Source organism: Tenrec ecaudatus, unplaced genomic scaffold (assembly GCF_050624435.1).
Source record: "Tenrec ecaudatus isolate mTenEca1 unplaced genomic scaffold, mTenEca1.hap1 Scaffold_177, whole genome shotgun sequence".
NCBI classification, from domain to species: Eukaryota; Metazoa; Chordata; class Mammalia; order Afrosoricida; family Tenrecidae; genus Tenrec; species Tenrec ecaudatus.
In genome coordinates this window covers 430,961-447,211 of record NW_027458075.1, presented here as the reverse complement: position 1 = coordinate 447,211, position 16,251 = coordinate 430,961, and the positions used below count along the sequence as shown (strand labels likewise).

The 16,251-nt window shown below is 49.4% G+C and overlaps 2 long non-coding RNA genes across 2 annotated transcripts; both read left to right on the top strand.

The window, feature by feature from the left end:
• Positions 1–8,434: 8,434 nt before the first annotated feature.
• On the top strand, positions 8,435–9,315 carry LOC142436139 (uncharacterized). Its single transcript, XR_012781801.1, has 3 exons — positions 8,435–8,517; positions 8,783–8,920; positions 9,260–9,315. It is a non-coding gene; the product is annotated as an uncharacterized LOC142436139 (long non-coding RNA).
• Positions 9,316–9,810: 495 nt separating this feature from the next.
• On the top strand, positions 9,811–11,969 carry LOC142436141 (uncharacterized). The gene is made up of 3 exons (XR_012781803.1): positions 9,811–9,965; positions 10,751–10,940; positions 11,476–11,969. It is a non-coding gene; the product is annotated as an uncharacterized LOC142436141 (long non-coding RNA).
• Positions 11,970–16,251: the final 4,282 nt, after the last annotated feature.

Sequence of the window (16,251 nt, the reverse complement as noted above, 5' to 3'; positions counted from 1 at the left end):
GGCTAGGGCCTGCAGCCAAGCCCCTCACTGGCAGAGTGCAGGACCTCAGGTTGTTGGCAGGCCAAGGGGCATCACAATGGCAAGAGGAGACTCCACAAAGGGCCCCTGATTCCTCCCCCACGCCCCCCTTCCCCACGTTCAGGGTGAAACGTCAAAATACAATTTTTTTTGTCACCTGGTGAAATAATGAGCCCCCATTCCTGTTGCCTTGGTATCATCAGAGCGCAACAGCCACGTGGGGTAATCGCTGTCTCCGTGTTAATGCTGCTCAGTTCAAACATTTTCACAGGCCCTGGCGAAATGAAACCCGTGCTTTCTACCTAGGTGGAGTTTGAGGCGATTCAGCCCATTTGCTTCTGCTGAAGAGGCTACCTCAGAAAAACAGGAAATAAAAACATAGAGGGTGCCATTGACATTAGGTTTCTCGTTTTCTTCCTTTCTTCCCTACCTTCCTTTCTTCTTCTTGCCCTTCTCTTTCTCTTTTCTTCCTTCCCCCCCTTTGCTCACGTCTTCCTGCCTGCCTTCACCTTCCATCTTCCCTCCCACACTCCTCCATTTCTTCTTCGCTCTTCTCTCCCCACCCCCACCTTTCTCCTTTCCTTCCCTGCCTTTTCCCCTCAGCCTCCCAGGCTCCCTCCTTCACTCTCTCCCTTTCCTCCTTCCTTTCCCCACCTTGTTTTCATCCAGTGATTTGTACTCCTTTCTTCCTCTCATCCCACCCCTCCCCATTGCTGGAGAAACATCAGTTCCTTGTGGCGCTGGTTTTTTGGCGCCAGACACTGTTCTTTGGGTGCTCACAAGTCTGCGTCCTGTGTGCAAACATAAGACAGACATATGATCAGGGTTGGACAGAAGATGGGATTTGACAGGTGTTCTGCACCCGAAATCTCCAGGAGGCAAAGGTAAAGTCAGGCTCCTGCCTTTAAGGTTATATCTCCCATTGTAACTGCATCCCACAGAGGCTCCTGCCTCCTGGCCACCTGAGGCCTGCTGCCTGCCTTCCTCTAGCTCCTGGGGAATTGGGGCAGCAGTGGCAAGAACAACAAAAATCCCCAGGAGTTGACAAGAAGGGAGGCTGCCTTGCTCAAGAGACGGCCCCCTCACCCACCTGCATGTTGTTGAGATGCAGGTTCTCATCCCTGTGGCTGGGCAAGAAACGCCCCCTCGGCCAAACGCAGTGGTTTCAAACAAGGACCATCATCGTGTGGTTGCTGGGAGGCCACTGGGTCGTGCTTGGAGTCTCCCATGAGTTGGCAGTCACATGGGAGCTGGGGCAGGGGCCTCTGGTGACTCCAGTGCCTACACGTGCACTCAGAGGGCTGTCAGCTGAAGCTGGCCGTTAGCTGGGTGCTTAACTGGGTTGTTGTTTGGAGTGTCTCCACGTGGCCTTTCCAGGTGGCTCAGGCTTCTTTCAGCATAGTGTCTGGGTGCTGAGAAGTGTCCTGAGAGGTAGCACGTGGAGGCTGGACATTCTGAGGGTGAGCACTCAAGAAGAAGACTTTGAAGGGATTTTTCAGAAGCTGTGAAGCACTTTGGGGGAGGGAAGGGGGTTGCCCAAACTAGATGTCACAGTGTCATCTTCTCCATAATCTATTGGTCACAGAGGTCATGAAACATCCCAATTTAAGGGGAAAGGGCATAGACTCTACCTTCCTATAGGTAGCCTGTCAAGGAATTTGGGGGTCACATACGAAGGCTGGGAGACCCTGAGTGGCACAAATGGTTAAGGACTCAACGTATCAAGTGGTGGGCAGTTGCACCCCTCAGAAGAAATAACTAATGGCCTGCTTCTAGAAGCCCACAGGCTTGAGAATCCTGTGATGTGTAGTTTCTCCCTGGCACCCACGGGGTCCTCGGGAGCCAGAACCAACATAACAGCAACGGGTTGGGTTTTTGTTGGTTTTGTTTGGGCTAATATTAAAACGACTAGTATGAAATTATATATGTATTGTGTTTAACTCTCAGGACTCTGATTATGCTGAAGTTGAACAAAACTGTCTGCCTCTTCTATGAACGCCAGCCGATGGAGGCAAAGGGTGAGGGTCTAGAGGAAGAATGAATGTCACATTCCCATCCTTATGTTTCAGTTGTCCTTAAAGGGCACAGGGGACAAACCAGATGTCTTTGATATGATTTTAGCCTAATGATGTGCTAGTATGATGATGAGCAGCCTGAAAAGTGGTTTTAACTAATGTGATCCAATATTTGAAAAGTTGACGATTTCACATCGAATTTTATATTCTCAGCATCTCAGTTACAAACAGAAAATCAGGCCTTAAAATCCTTGCATTTACCCAAGGCAACAACCGTCTGGAGCTAGAATTTGAATGTCCCCCGTGGATGAGCTGCCACGTGCCTGTTAACCACAGTCCCTTTCCATCCCTATTGCCCCCAACACAGAGGTTGGCTACAAGTATCCTTTATCTATATGGCTAAATAGGTTAGTTGGTTTGGATTGGGTTGCTATTTTTTCCTGTTTTGTTTTTGTTTACTTTTGATTTTTTGGGGGGCTAGGAAATGGTGTGTATTTTGGTACCATGTCTTCCAAAGTGAGAAAATAAAACCCAGTAAGCCTAGAAGGTCAAACAGTTTAGATTAATGATGAAAGGTGGAGCCTTGTTGGTGAAGTAGATTATGAGTTGGACTTCTAACTGCAAGATCAGAAGTTCGAAACTCCCCTCCCCACCCCCACTCCCCAAGAGAAAGATGAGATTTTCTACTCCTGTAAAGATTTACAGCCTTGGAAACCCACAGGGGCAGTTCTATACTCTGTCCAAAGGGTTGCTATATGTCAGAATTGATTCCAGGGTAGTGAGGTTTTTTTGATTGATATAAATAATTTTTGGTGAGTATTGAAAAAAACAGTCAATATTATTTTAATACACATCAAAGAAGGTCCACATTAATTGTTCACACAACCTTGCCACCTTCTTTCTTTATTCCCTTGCCTCTCACTCTCCTTTCTTCCTCCCTATGGTCTTTTATCTCATTCTTTTTCTTTCAAGGTTTAGCCTAGGAGTGGGAAAGTCTGAGTAATTCTTAACCAAAAGACTAAATTGGTTTTATTGTTGGTGTTATTACTTGGGTTAAATTTTTTTCTTTTCTCTTCTTCTATTGGTTTGTGTCATGTAACCCAGAAAATGGGGAAACATTTGGAACATTTAAACACTAACCTTTCTCAGTAGACTACAATCATTAAAAGCAACAGAGATAAATACTCCTATAATAACAATAACATACAAGGATAGCTAGAGAGATAAATAGATAGATAGAAAAACCACAAAATCTGAGCAGTTGTGGGAAGGAGAATGGGACTAGCCCCATGAATAAATATAGGTTTGCCAGAGAATAGTTCTATATACATATTAGCATATACTACAAATATGTCCATGAATATAATAGTACATCCAGGAGGCATAGTTATGAAAATGTCTTAGCTATAACAAAACCCCTTGAGGGAGTGTGTCCTAAATATGGGGGATCAGGAACATAGCTCTGAGAGACCTCAAAATCAATTCGTACAAACTAGCTCACAAAGACAATGTTCTGTATCCATCAGGGAAGTGACTGGGGTCTTCAAAAGCTAGTGAGTAGCAAACTAAAAGTCGGTTCTTGGTGTATGTGTGTGTGTGTGTGTGTGTGAAAAAAGACACCAAGTAAGACACCCTCCAGAGATTCTACCAGGGTGTGTGTGTGTGTGTGTGTGTGTGTTTGTATAAAAAGACACGAAGTCAGAAGCCCTCTAGAGATTCTTCAAGGGTGTGTGTATGTGTGTGTGTTTGTGTAAAAAGGACACAAAGTTCGAAGCCCTCCATAGATTCTTCAAGGTGTATGTGTGTGTGTGTGTGTGCATGTAAAATCACACGAAGTCAGAAGCCCACTATTGATTCTGCAAGGGTGTGTGTGTGTATGTGTGTGTTGTGTTTGTAATAATTACACCAAGTTAGAAGCACTCCAGAGATTCTGCAAGAGAGTGTGTGTGTGTATGTTTGTGTGTGTGAAAACGATACAAAGTCATAAACCGTCTGGAGATTCTGCAAGGGTGTGTGTGTGTGTGTGTGTGTGTGTGTGTGTGTGTCAAAAAGACAAGAAGTCAGAAGCCCTCTAGAGATTCTGCAAGGGTGAGTGTATTGTGTTAAAAGGACACGAAGTCAGAAGCCCTCTAGGTTTTCTGGAAAGGTATGAGTGTGAGAGTGAGGGAGTGTGTGTGTGTAATAAGGACATGAAGTCAGAAGCCCTCCAGAGATTCTTCAAGGGTGTGTGTATGTGTAAAAAGGACACAAAGTTCGAAGCCCTTCAGAGATTCTGCAAGGGTGTATGTGTGTGGGTGTGAGTGTGTGCGTGTAAAAATCAAACGTAATCAGAAACCCACTATTGATTCTGCAAGGGTGTGTGTGTGTGTGTGTGTGCGTTGTGTTTGTAATAATTACACCAAGTTAGAAGCCTTCCAGGGATTCTGCAAGAGAGAGTGTGTGTATGTGTGTGTGTGTGTGTGAAAATGACACGAAGTCATAAACCGTCTGGAGATTCTGCAAGGTTGTGTGTGTGTGTGTATCTGTGTATGTGTGTCAAAAGGATACGAAGTCAGAAGCCCTCTAGAGATTCTGCAAGGGTGAGTGTATTGTGTTAAAAGGACATGAAGTCAGCAGCCCTCTAGGTTTTCTGGAAAGGTATGAGTGTGAGAGTGAGGGAGTGTGTGTGTGTAATAAGGACACGAAATAAGAAGCCCTCCAGAGATTCTACAAGTATGTGTGTGTGTGTGTGTGTTTAAAAAGGACACGAAGTCAGAAGTACTGCATAGATTTTGCAAGAAAGTGGCTTTAGGTTGTGTGTGTGTGTGTGTGTAAAAAGGACATGAATTCAGAATCCTTATAGAGATTCTACAAGGGTGTATGTGTGCGTGTGTGTGTGTGTGTAAAAAGAACACCAAGTCAGAAGCACTCTAGAGATCCTGCAAGCGTGTGTGTGTGTGTGTGTGTAAAGAGGACACGAAGTCAGAAGCACTCCAGAGATTGTGCAAAGGTGCTTGTGTGTGTGTGTATGCCTGTGTAAAAAGATATGAAGTCAGAAGGCTTCCAAAGATTCTTCAAGGGTGTGAGTGTGTGTGCGTGTGTGTGTAAAAATGAAAAGAATTCAGAAACCCTCTAGAGATTCTGCAAGGGTGTGTGTGTGTGTGTGTGTGTGTGTATAAAAAGGACATGAAGTCAGAAGCCCTCCATGGATACTAAAAGGTTGTGTGTGTGTGTGGTTTTGTTTGTTTAAAAAGGACAGGAATTCAGAAACTCTCTAGAGTTTCTGCAAGGGTGTGTGTGTGTGTGTGTGTGTGTGTGTATCTGTGTAAAAAGGACCCGAAATCAGAAGCCCTCTGGAGATTCTGCAACGGTGTGTGTGTGTGTGTGTGTGTGTGTGTTTAAAAAGGACAAAAATCAGAAGCCATCCAGAAATTCTGCAAGGATGCATCTATGTGTGTGTGTGTGTGTGTGTGTGTGTGTGTGTGTGTGTGTGTGCGTAAAAAGGACACGAAGTCAGAAGCCCTCCAGAGATTCTGCAAGAGTGTGTGTGTGTAACAAGGACATGACGTCAGAAGCCCTCAAGAGATTCTGCAAAGGTTTGTCTGTGTGTGTGTGTGTGTGTGTGTGTGTGTGTGTGTGTGTAAAAAGGACCCGAAATCAGAAGCCCTGTTTGTGAGCCCTGGCTCTGTTCCTTAGTGGTCCTTATCTCTCAAATTTGGACTCCCAGATACCTGAGGGTGTCATGGTTCTGTGTTGGGGTTCTAACGGCAAGGACAGCAGCTAGGCCCCACCAGGCACTCCAAAGGAGAAAGATGACACTTTCTGGTCCCCTAGATAGTTCGTATCGGAAACCCACAGGGGCGGTTTTGTTGTGTTCTGTGGGGTCACTGTGAGTCAGAATCGACTCAGTGACAGTGAATGTGGTTGAGTGTTTGAACACCTTCCTTTCATCCTCTGTGCAGGCAGCTCTGTTTTAGAGGAGTTAGGCCAGTCCCATGTATTAGACTCTCCTTCAGAGCAACTGGGCAGGTGTGTGTCTGCGTGTTTCTAAGGTCATCTTGTTTTTCTCATTCAAGGAATGTGGAGAGCAGCGGTCTTCAAATCGGTTTAAAGAGAGAAAGGGGATAAAAAAGAGAACAAAGAAAAAGAGGGTGAAAAAGGATTGGAGGGGAGGGGCTCTGAGGAGAAGAGGGTGTTGCTCAGGCTTCTAAGGCTGTCAATCAGCCTGGTAGCCAGCTGTGAGCTTACCTGGTGTACCTTCAAGATCCCAGAATCCCTAGTTGACAGTGGAATTTGCATTGCGAACTGGCTCATTGAGCCGAGCCGGAGGCCTCTGTCTGCAGCAGAGACCAAGCCCTGTGCGGCACCTCCTGCTCCCATCTGCAAGCAGTGGGGTCCAGATGCGGGTCCTGCGGTCTGCTTCCTGTTGTAAAAGGCAGGGTTGGGACAAGTAGCCTTCTACTGAGTCTCTCCCCCATCTACCCAGTCGACCCCCTTACCTGGGGTAGCAGGTTCCAGGCTTGCTGTGGCCAGCTAATAGCAATTAGTAGGCATAGCGCTAATGAAGAGAGGGGACAGCTGGGCAGAGGGCCTAAACCTGCTGAGCGCCATGGTCCCTGAGACACGAGAGCTGTTGGCTCCCAGCTCCTTGTCCCTGACTGTTACCTGCCTCCCTCTCTCGAGTTCACTCTTGAATTTCAGTCTCCTTCCAATCTCACCCAGCCTTGCTGCCTGACTGGAGAGGGAGACTGGAGGCTGTTAGAATGGCGCTGCTCAGGCTCTTTGGGCTAAAGAGTCTGACGTGGGCCAGCAACTCCATGAAGTTCCCTCCCTCAGGCAGTTTTCTGCCCCTCCATCCCACTTAGTCTCCCTGCAGGCCTGGCCCTGGGCCCTGACCTTCCACTTGCTTCCTCATCCAACATGTGGTGGGCTAGCTCTTGCCAAGTACACACATGGGTGCAGACATGAGAGATCCCACTCTCTCCTGGAAACCAGGTCTGTAAACAAGGGCACAGCTGAGGCCTGTTCTTACCCAAATCATGTGCATCCTTCTCTCTGCCCTCTGCCCTGGGGTAGGGACAAGAGCTCTGGGAATACCGGCCACCCCATCGCTATGGGGCATGTCCCGATGGTGCTGGTGTACAGAGCACTGGGCAAGCAGGGCTCCCTACAGGACCTTGCGCCATGTGGGGCTACAGAAGGGGAGAAAGGCAGAAGAGTGCTGTCAGGAGCCAGCTGCACTCTGGCAACGTGGGGTCCTCTGGGCTGGGCCGCTGAGGTGGGGTGCTAAGTCTGTGCTCCCCTCTCCCTCTCCCTCTCCCTCTCCCCAGGTGTGTGGTTGTGCTCTTCAACCCCCAGAAACACAAGCAGCACCACATCCTCAACAGCTCCAGGTAAATGGGCTCAGGGGCTTTGGGGAGTGCCACCTTTCCCCAGGGACGGCCAGAGGGGTGCCACCTGCTTCTCTGTGGCATTGGGCCCTGTTGGGCCCCAGGCATGGGAGGGAAGCAGCACAGGGACAGCGGGTTTGCTGCCCTTGTTTTGAGAGGGGACTGTGAGAGGCCAGACCTGGGCCAGGCTGCCAGTGCCCCTCTTGAGCCTGCCCGATTCCTTTCAGGAAAACCATCACTGCCCTTGCCTTCTCTCCTGATGGCAAGTACATGGTCACCGGTGAGATGAGTGAGGAAGGAAGCTCAAGCACTGCAGAGGGGGGGGCCTGGCCTTAGCAGAGAGTGACAGCCTGCGGCCCGCATAGGACTGGTGCCAATTTTGACTTTCTCTACTGGTGTCCACTTTGGGTGTTTGGTCTGCCCTAGAGCAGTGTTCTTAGGCTGTAGCCTGCATCAGAAGTGCCATGGTCACCCCTTAGTACAGACTGCTGGCTCTGGGGTTCTGCAGGTCTGGGGTGGCTCTCTTCAGTTTGCAATGCTAACAAGTAGTTCCCAGTGAGGCTGAAGCTGCCAATTTGGGAACCACATTTTGGAAAACACCTCCTTAAAACATTCCTTATCCCTGGAGTCCCCCTGCTGGTCACAGTGTGGAACAGGACTGCCCTCCCATAGACTTGCCCTGTGAGGCTGTGAGAGCAAACCGCAGGAGTGGTGGTTCTTGCCCATCCAAATCACGCCAGGAGCCCGTCCCTGAGTGTCCCTGTTCCCCAACACTGATCACATTCCCTCCGGGGGTGTCCTTGATTCATGTGCAGGCGCATTAGGTTAGGTGTCCTTCATTTATGTGCAGGCTCTTGTCCAGTGGCTGGGAGGGCCAGGCCTCCATGGATGGGGAGGGAGCTGGCTGCCTCTGGCCTTTACTTCGGGGTCTTCGGTCCCTGCAGAGTGGACACATGCCTGCTGTGCGGGTATGGGATGTGTCGGAGCGCAGCCAGGTGGCGGAGCTTCAGGAGCATAAGTATGGCGTGGCATGTGTGGCCTTCTCACCCAGCGCCAAGTACATTGTCTCAGTGGGCTACCAGCATGACATGATCGTCAATGTCTGGGCCTGGAAGGTGAGTGGGCTGCTGGCCTCAGGACAGGCGGGGCCGGGATGGGAGCCAAAAAATTGCTGACCGGTGGCCTTAACTTCCGCCTGCTGGCCTCAGTCCCTTTCTAAAGAACTCTGAGCAGAAAGGAGCAACTGGGTATCTAGGATGCTGAAGAAGGGGCAGAAGGAGAGGTCCAGTTCACAGCTTGTCTAACCTCCTTCAGTGTGTAAGTTTCTTTTCCCTCAGCTCCTAGAAGCAGAGCCTTGATTTCCCTTGACTTTCTCTCCAGAAAAACATTGTAGTGGCTTCCAACAAGGTGTCCAGTCGGGTGACAGCAGTATCCTTCTCTGAGGACTGCAGCTACTTTGTCACTGCAGGCAACCGGCACATCAAATTCTGGTACCTCGATGACAGCAAGACCTCAAAGGTGAGGCAGCAAGTAGCCACTAGGGTGGGGTCTGCTCAGATCTGTTCCACCTGCGCCCCCTTCTGCATGCTCAAAAGCCCCTTGGAAGTCTCAGCTGGGCCAGGTGCTATGTCAATCTGCAAGGGAAGCCTTCTCCCTCTCTCCCCAGGGCCTGCTTTCCAGGGGATAGCCTGCAGGGTGGGTGGGTGGCACCTGTGGTGGGTCTCCACAGGTGAATGCCACTGTGCCCCTGCTGGGCCGCTCTGGGCTGCTGGGGGAACCTGCGGAACAACCTGTTCACTGAAGTAGCCTGTGTCCGCGGGAAGAAGACTGACAGCACCTTCTGTATCACATCCTCAGGGCAGCTGTGTGAGTTCAGTGACCGGAGACTGTTGGACAAGTGGGTGGAGCTGAGGGTAAGTGAATGCTTTGTCGGCAGGCACCCTCCCGTCTGTCACCTCCGGGCTCCGGGACACCTGAGTCTGCATGCACGCTGGGGGAGGCCCCAGGCGGAGGAAGGTGTTTGGAAACCTCACTGCTCGCTCGTGCTCTCTGTCTCTGCCTCTTCCTCTGCTTTCCTCTTCTGCTCAGCACACAGACAGCATCACAGTAAGTGTGCTGGCCCTGTCCACTGCCTCTGCTGCCTTTCTCTTGGCCGGCCTTTTCTGGGTGTGTCTTTGCCCAAACCTCAGGTGCCTTATAAGGCTTGCTGACTCCTTCCCCCTAATTGCACGGGGCTGTGAGCCCTCTGGCCAGCTGCTGTTAGAGGGAGGGGCATTGAGGGGCTCCAGCCAGGGCAGCTGGCCTGCCTTGCGCTTGTCCTTGCCTCTTGGCTCATGGCTGTTGAGGTGTCAGGTGAAGGAGTGGGCAGACGCCCTTGCTGACTGGGGCTTCTGTGCTCACAGACCACAGTGGCCCACTGCATCTCGGTGAGCCAGGACTAAATCTTCTGTGGCTGTGCTGACGGCACCGTGCACCTTTTCAACCCCTCCAACCTGTACTTCCTCAGCACGCTGCCCCGGCCCCATGCCCTGGGGACAGACATTGCCAGCATCACAGAGGCCAGGTGAGCGGTGTTGGTTGGCCCCTGAGTCCTGTCAAAGCCCCACTCTGTGCCAGGCCATCCCTGGCATGCTGCAAGGAGAGGAGGGCACACATAGACCTCTGGGAAGACCCTTGCAGTCAAGCACAGGTGGGTCTTTTAGCATTTGTTACTCACTGTGGGCAACCGTGGTAATCTGAGTCTGCAGTGTGGTAATGCATTGTCCTGTAAAGACCACAGCTAGGACAGACGGGCAGTTCCTTAGGGTTTCTGAGAGAGACTGGAAACCTGACGGAGCAGACCTTTCTCCCTCAGGGTGGTACTGGGTAGCAGCTGCGGTAGGATGGTCTTATTGTAGCCTCGGGCCATGGGTTGGGTGATTGCAGGAAGTGAAGTTTTGCTCTGGTTTCAGTGCTGTCAGGAAGCGGGGCAGTTCTGCAGTTGGGTATATTAATTTCTCTTTCAGGCCAGGAGGGGGCTAAATCTGCAATTGGCAGGAAATGATATATGACCATGATTATGGTTTGCACAGTGCCCTTCCTTGTCCTCTGATGTGAGTCTAGAAGGGCCTGACATCTGCTTGGTTGCATCACGGCCACACACTGTCCCCGCCTGACGTTGGGGGCTATGAAATAGCTTGTGTTCTTTTGGAGAGCCCCATGGCAAGGAATGCCAGGCCAGCCGCTGCGTTCTTTCTCTAGTGACTGCTGGCCAACCTGCTGCTCCTCCCTTTAGTGCCCCATTTCATTAGCGCTCACTCACCAGTTTGCCCTGTCTGCCCAGGACACCCCGCTCCCCTCTTTCCTCAGTTGCCTTTTTGCTGGAGTGGCCAATGCGAAGTATCGGGACACCATCGCCTTGACCTTTGATCCTGCAAATCAGTGGCTGTCTTGTGTGTACAATGACCATAGTACTTATGTCTGGGATGTGAAGGACCCCAAGAAAGTGGGCAAGGTGTATTCAGCTCTGTATCATTCCTCCTGCGTCTGGAGTGTAGAGGTACGTGGGCCAGGTCTGCTGAGACTGACCGTGTTTCCTGGGCTACCATTAGGAGCTGGGGTTCCTCAAGTGTGGAATTTGTTTCCTCCAGCACCCTTGCTCCCCCAGCAGTGCCCCTGGGTCCCTTCATATCTGTTAATTGGCTCTGAGGATGCGAGTGGATATTAGTGCTGACTCATCTCAGACTTTTTTCTGTATGCCCCTGTGCAGTCTTAGCTTGGCCTCTTTGGACATGTTCCTGAACTTGACCAAACCTTAGTTTCTGCAATTATGAAATGACATACCTGATGCATTTGATTTTTACGAAAAGGAGACAATGTAAGTGGGAGATTTAGAATGCCTAGTACTTACTAGGTGCTTGGTTAATGTATATTCCTTTACTTGTTAAAGACAAGAGCTAATCATTATGACATGCTTGCTATGGGATAAGCCTGGGGCTAAGTCTTGACCAGCCTTTTCTCTACTCTCATTCCGTCCCATCTCTGTGGGCAGCCAAGGTCTGACCCGGGTCCCTCTGGTCCTTGTGCTCCTCCAGGTCTACCTTGAGGTGAAGGACAGTCAACAGGCCTGCCTGCCCCCGAGCTCCTTTATCACCTGCTCTTCTGACAGCACCATCGCCTGTGGAATACAGAGAGCTTTGGCGTGCATGGCTCCACCCTGCACCGAAACATCCTCAGCCACGTGAGCCTGGTGCCCCCACACCACAGTCTCAGGATCTGGGTCTCCAGACCAGACTGTTCCAGATGTTGTTTGGCCAAACTCTGACAAGGATGTGCTCTTGGCCCGCATTTCTCTCCCTGACAGGTGTCCTGTGTCAGGCCTTCCTCAACCACCTCTTCTCCTGACCTGTTTCACTAGTACCTCATTAAGATCATCTATATGGATGGGAACATGCTGGCCCTGCTGGACACCGAGCTGCCTGGGGGAGACAAAGCCGATGGGTCCCTGATGGACCCCCATGTGGGCATCCGCTCTATGTGCATCAGCCCCAACGGGCAGCATCTAGCATCAGAGGACCCTATGGGCACGCTCAGGTAAGGCCATTTGTGGAGTGCAACCCGTTGCCTCCAGGGGACAGGATGGGGGAACTTTAGGCCCCCAAGGAGAGAGGTTCAGGAGGGTTTAGCTGAAAAGGGTTGGGGACAAAATTTATTATCTTCAAGGGAAAGATACTAACTTGACAATGAAGAAACGGCAAAACCCACCCTTAGCCAAGTCATTAAGGTTAACTTCCCGTGGCAGCAGCATGAATCTGGTGAGAGGGTACACTGAGAGGCTTCAAAATGTTCCCAGAAAATCTTATGACTCTTAAGAACTCCCAATAAAATGTTGAACAACAACAACCAACGTTGATGGAAAGTTTCTTTTAGTTCTGTTTTTCCATGCAGCCTCCTCCTAGCATTGTGTCTGGTATTCTTGACCCAAATGTATAAGGAACTTAGGATAGTCATGAGGAAACATCAGGCAAACTTCATTTGAGGTACACCTGCCAGAGTAACATATCATACTCTCCCAGGTGTCACGGTAGGAAAGACAAGCAAAGACTGAAAGCCGTTCTAGACTGGGACAGATGACACCCATGTGCCGTGGGGGCTCCTAGGATCCTGGAGCAGAAGGACATTCATGGGATAAACAAACTCATTGGCATTGGGTTGATTCCAACTCAGAGCAACCCCCGCTGGTGACATTTAAATAAAGTCTAATAATGTTGTACCAGTGTGACCTCCGTGGTCCTTATCACTGTGTACTGTAGTACATAAAACATTAATACGAAGGGAGACCAGGTGAGAGAGTTGAATGTGACATATCTGGACTCATTTTTCTAAGTCTAAAGGTTCAACCCAAAAGGTAAAGTAAAACAGCTCTTGATGGAGAGGAAAAGGTGGAAGGGGGTGGGTGATGATTCTTTCCCCCGCTGCCTGGCACTGAACGGCCTCTCCTTTCTTCTCATTTTGCAGGGTCCATGAATTGCAGTCCCTGAGTGAAATGCTGAAGGAGGAGGCCCATGAGTCAGAGATTCTGTGCCTGGAGTACTCGAAGCCAGACACAGGTACCTGGCCCTGGCCTAGAATGGCCTTGAGTGAGCCCCTCCAGTCTGGCCAGAGCCACTGATACTTGTCCTGCCTCTTGACTATGGGGCTGATTGTTCTTTTGGCTACCAAAAGAGTTAGTGATCCTTCTTGATGTCTCTGAAGGCTTTGGGGAGGACTGCATCTCAACTCTGCCCGACTCCATGGCTCATGTGGCTTAAGGATGTGGGGCTCAGTTTCTCTGGGTGCTCTTTGCTGGGCACTCATCAGCTGACGGAGTTCATCCCATCCCAGGTCTGAAGCTGCTGGCCTCAGCGAGCCGGGACCGGCTGATCCATGTGCTAGACGCAGGGCGGGAGTATAGCCTGCAGCAGACGCTGGACGAGCACTCCTCCTCCATCACCGCTGTCAAGTTCGCAGGTGTGGGCAGAGCACTTAGACACACTCTGCCACCTACCACCCCTGCCACCTGCCTGCCACGCCCAACACTCCATAGATTCTGAAAGGGTGTGTGTATGTGTGTGTGTGTGTGTGTGTGTAAAAAAGTCATGAAGACAGAAGTCCTCCAGAGATTCTGCCAGTATGTGTGTGTGTTTGTAAAAAGGACACCAAGTACGAAGCTCTCAAGAGATTCTGCAAGGATTTATGTGTGTGTGTGTGTGTGCGTGCGGGTGTAATAAGGTCATGAAGTAAGAAGCCCTCCAGAGATTCTGCAAGGGTGTGTGTGTGTGTGTGTGTGTGTTTAAAAAGGACACAAAGTAAGAAGCCATCCAGGAATTCTGCCAGGATGTGTGTGTGTGTGTGTGTGTGTGTGTGTGTGTGTGTAAAAATGACAGGAAGTCAGAAGCCCTCCAGAGATTCTGCAAGGGTGTGTGTGTGTGTGTGTGTGTGAATGTGTGTGTGAGTGTAAAAAGGACACGAAATCAGAAGACCTCCAGAGATTCTCCAAGTGTTTGTGTGTTTGTGTGTGTGTGTGTGTGTGTGTAATAAGGACACGAAGTCAGAAGCCCTCCAGAGATTCTACAAGTGTATGTGTGTGTGTGTTTAAAAAAGGACACGAAGTCAGAAGGACTGTAGAGATTTTGTAAGAGAATGAGTTTTTCGTTGTGTGTGTGTGTGTGTGTAATAAGGACACGAAATCAGAAGCCCTCTAGAAATTCTTCAAGGGTGTGTGTATGTGTGTGTGTTTGTGTAAAAAGGACACAAAGTCAGAAGCCCTTCAGAGATTCTGCAAGGGTGTATGTGTGTGTGTGTGTGTGTATAAAGGACACAAAGTCAGAAGCCCTTCAGAGATTCTGCAAGAGTGTGTGTGTGTGTGTGTTTGTGTGAAAACGACACGAAGTCATAAAACGTCTGGAGATTCTGAAAGGGTGTGTGTGTGTGTGTGTGTGTGTGTGTGTATGTGTGTGTGTGTCAAAAGGACAGGATGTCAAAATCCCTCTAGAGATTCTGCAAGGGTGAGTGTTGTGTTAAAAGGACACGAAGTCAGAAGCCCTCTAGGTTTTCTGAAAAGGTATGAGTGTGAGAGTGAGGGAGTGTGTGTGTGTGTAATAAGGACACGAAATCGGAAGCAATCCAGAGATTCTACAAGTGAATGTGTGTTTGTGCGTGTGTGTGTGTGTGTGTGTTTTTAAAAAAGGACACGAAGTCAGAAGGACTGCAGAGATTTTGTAAGAGAATGAGTTTGGGTTGTGAGTGTGTGTGTGTGTGTGTGTGTGTGTGTAATAAGGACACGAAATCAGAAGCCCTCTAGAGATTCTTCAAGGGTGTGTGTATGTGTGTGTGTTTGTGTAAAAAGGACACAGTCAGAAGCCCTTCAGAGATTCTGCAAGGATGTATGTGTGTTTGTGTGTGTGTGTGTGTGTAAAAAGGACACAAAATCAGAAGCCCTCCAAGGATTCTGCAAGGGTGTATGTGTGTGTGTGCGTGTGTGTGTGTGTGTGTGTGTGTGTGTAAAAATCACACGAAGTCAGAAGCCCACTATTGATTCTGCAAGGGTATGTACGTGTGTGTTGTGTTTGTAATAAGTACACCAAGTTAGAAGCCCTCCAGAGATCCTGCAAGGGTGTGTGTGTGTGTGTGTGTGTGTGTGTGTGTGTGTGTGTGTAAAAAGGACACGAAGTCAGAAGCACTCCAGAGATTCTGCAAAGGTGCTTGTTGTGTGTATGTGTGTGTAAAAAGTTATGAAGTCAGAAGGCCTCCAGCGATTCTTCAAGGGTGTGTGTGTGTGTGTGTGCGTGCGTGTGTTTGTGTAAAAAGGACACAAAGTCAGAAGCCCTCTAGAGATTCTGCAATGGTGAGTCTGATTTTTTAAAAGGACATGAAGTTAGAAGTCATCCAGAGATTCGGCAAGGGTGTGTTTGTGTGTGTGTGTGTGTGTGTGTGTGTGTGTGTTTAAAAAGGAAAAAAGTCAGAAGCCATCCAGAAATTCGGCAAGGATGCATCTATGTGTGTATGTGTGTAAAAAGGACAGGAAGTCAGAAGCCCTCTAGGAATTCTACAAAGGTATGAGTATCAGTGTGAGGACCAGGCGGTGCCTTCAATCTCTTATGTGTACTTTTGCTATGAGTCAGGAGCTCACTCAATGGTATCTAACAAGTTATTGTGAGATGACATAAGAGGACTTCGTGGAGGCCCTTCCAAGAGAGGGTTGGAAGATAGCATAGTAAGAGGCCTGGTCAGGAATGTGCTCATTGTGCTCATTGTTTCCATCCCCTTCTCCCAGAAGCCAATGCTCTAGGGAGGAAAGGCAGGCCCAGAGACAGGGAAGGGCTAGGGAAGAGGGAGCGATAGGAGAGCAATAGAAAAGACAGGTTACTCTCCCTCATTCCCAGTATAGCTCCTCAAAACTCAGGTAAAGCCTCTGATTCTGAGGCTGAGGCTTATAATAGGATCAGACTGAACATTTAATCCCTCAAGCTGCCTGGAAAGTGTGGGAGCTGATTAAGATGGCAAGAGATGAAGAAGGAAGGAATCTACTGGTTACAGATGTGAAAGCACCTGTTAGTGAAGCCTTCTCAGTTTCTTATTGCCTTATCAATGTCATCAGTCCACTAAATGTACTCACTTTCCAAACGCCTATTAACCAATTGTACATACCTTGAGTTCTTTCTAGGAGGCAATGTTAATATTCTCATTTCCGAGTTGAGGCCACAGAAGTTTGGACAATTTCTGGATGTTGTTGTTGCTGGCAGGTGCTCATCAAGTTGGTTCCAACTCATAGCAACCCCCGTGCATACCGGAAGGGAGCATGGCCCCGTCCTGTGTCCCCTTCTCTGGAG